Genomic DNA, 2,618 nt, shown 5'->3' on the forward strand with positions numbered 1-2,618 from the left:
GAGACTTGAACCACTCTTAACGTTGGGAGCCGGGTCCCGCGCAGTCGCGTCCTCTCGGGTTCCGCCCTCTCCCCGGCTCCCACATCCGCGCGGGGGTCCCAGACTCGCTCACGCGCGCGCACCTGCGTCGGGCCTGCCCCTCAGAGCCGGGGACATCACGACAAGGGCGTGTCGTATGCAGATGAGCAGGCGCGCAGAGGCTGCCGGTCCTGCTCCGCCTGAGCCTCCACGGCCCGCGTCTCGAGAACGCAAATGCTCCCGGAGTTGTTTTCCCGACGGGGCATGTCCGGGCGAGCGGCCTCGAAGCAGGAAGGGTGCGGAGTCCACGCGAGGGAAGTGACCGTGCGTGAAGAGCGAGGCGAGCGCGAGGGTTCGGGTGGAGGCGAGCCGAGCAACTCATACTTACCTGGCAGGGGAGATACCATGATCACGAAGGTGGTTTTCCCAGGGCGAGGCTTATCCATTGCACTCCGGATGTGCTGACCCCTGCGATTTCCCCAAATGTGGGAAACTCGACTGCATAATTTGTGGTAGTGGGGGACTGCGTTCGCGCTCTCCCCTGACATTGTTTCGGTCCAACGTTAGCTGATTTGCTTCTTGTTCTCACGCAGTTCTCTGACTTGCTGGCTGTCGTTGTAGTGCGTTTCAGCACAGCCGGTCTTACTCTACGGTTCGTTTTTCATCTACGTGAACGAGCCCATGTTGTCCGGACCCACAATAAAAGCTTGCAGTTTCGTCCTTTGCATCTCCTGCAGTTGCGCGTCTCACTGCCAAAATCTTCCCTCCTCGATCAGCTCAGCGCTGACACAGGTTGAGCTGAGTAGGACCCCTGGCACTCTGGACAGTTCCCGGGTGGAGGATGTGTGGCCCTCCACCTCCCTGTAGCATCCCGTGGCCGCACATTTGGCTATACCTGGACGCCACGTGAGGATTGGGATGCAGTGAAGCCACGTCTAGAGGATGTCTGAAAAGCCCTGGAGATAATGGAGCTGAGAGTCCCAACCGCTCACCGGGAGGCAGCTGGTCTGGTGGCCTGGATGTTCCTGGCGGTGCTTCGGCAGGCAAGCCTGGATATATTCAGGACCAGGCCCAGCAGGTGCAGCAACTGCAATGCCAAGAAGTACTGGAATAAGGGCTGGAGGTCGCGGAACGTATGCCGCGGGGCCCTGACCGGTCGCTGCTGTTGTCTGGGAGCCCGCTGGTGATACCTAGGCAGGTGCAGCCAGTGATACGACAGCAGGTTGATGTGGAACAGCCGTTGGCCCTGGGAGGACAAGCTGGCGGGGACCCCAGGCTAAACCGCATACCACCATGATCCAATACACCCCAGCGGAACTCCGGGACCTGAGGAAGCAGGTACCACATAAAGCTCGGGAGACTTCTGGGATGGCTGTTTCAGGTGTGGGATGATGGGGCCGAAGGAACTGAATTATCTCCAGATGAGATGATTCAGCTGGCCTCCAGAATGGTAATACCGTCCAAACGGCACGGGCTGATCAATTGGCTCATGGTTGTTGCACGGACAGTGTGGGCCGACCCTGAGGAGCTGCCAGAGACAGTGAGCAAATGGACCACATATTTAGACCTAGTCCAGATAACTCGGGAAATGGGCATGCGGCAAATGATGTTTCACGCCCAGTATAATAGTCCCGATGAAGAGGTATTTACAACCCATACGAAGGACCTGATTTTAACTTATGGCCCGGCCAGTACTTTTGGTACCGTGGCGGCACTGTTGGCCCCTTACGTGGATAGACGAATCCACAAGGTGATGTCCACCATGGCTAGATTGGGGAATGTGGAAGTGAAATGTAAGGAACGTACCACCCAAGTGCGTGCAGTACTGCCACCCACACCCCCAAACTGGCCAGTGCGTGGACAAAGGCATGGCCAAAAAGGGGGGAATGGAAGAACCCCTAACTCGTCCTTCCATGAAGGTGAGCCGCAAACAGATGTGGTTTAGTCTCCTCATGGCAGAGGTAGCCCCAGAAAAGATTGAGCAGCAACCTAATGAAGTGCTTCTGGCATTGTGGAATCAGTTGCGCCCCAACCAGCACTTCACCCCTATTCCCGGGAAGGCCGCAACCAGTGAGGTACTGCTGGCCAATTTTCTCCCTGATTAGGGATTTGGCCGGGGCACCGGGTTGGCGGGGGAGCCGGCTGACCAGAGCCCGCATGTGGAACTGACTATACATTGGTCCCGCCGCAATGTACAAAGGGTACTAGCCCTCGTGGACATGGGTGCTGACAGCACCCTGCTCTACGGGAATCTGGACAAGTTTTCCAGACCCAGTGCAACCATAGAAGGCTATTGGGATTGAACCATTTGCGTGAGGCAGGTCCATGTGACACTGGGTATCAGCAGATTGCCTCCTCGGACGTACCAGGTGTATGTATCCCCCATATCGGAGTACATTTTGGAGACTGTTGTCTTACGAGGTCTGACTGTGAGTACCGCTATTGGTGAATTCCGCCTTTGCATCCGAGTGGTGAAGACTTTTATTCGGGGACATCCATACCATGCCCCATTTGTGCTGCCCCAGGCTACCCGGGTAGTGAACACAAAACAATATCTCTTGCTTGGCAGCCATGAGGAAATGGGTCACACCATTCTGAGG

At 56.8% G+C, this 2,618-nt stretch overlaps 1 non-coding gene across 1 annotated transcript; it reads left to right on the top strand.

Moving 5' to 3' along the window:
• Window positions 1–398: 398 nt before the first annotated feature.
• LOC120621343 (U1 spliceosomal RNA) lies at window positions 399–562 on the top strand. The gene has a single exon (XR_005658117.1). It is a non-coding gene; the product is annotated as a U1 spliceosomal RNA (small nuclear RNA).
• Window positions 563–2,618: the final 2,056 nt, after the last annotated feature.

This window comes from Pteropus medius, unplaced genomic scaffold (genome assembly GCF_902729225.1).
Source record: "Pteropus medius unplaced genomic scaffold, Ma_sr-lr_union100, whole genome shotgun sequence".
NCBI classification, from domain to species: domain Eukaryota; kingdom Metazoa; phylum Chordata; class Mammalia; order Chiroptera; family Pteropodidae; genus Pteropus; species Pteropus medius.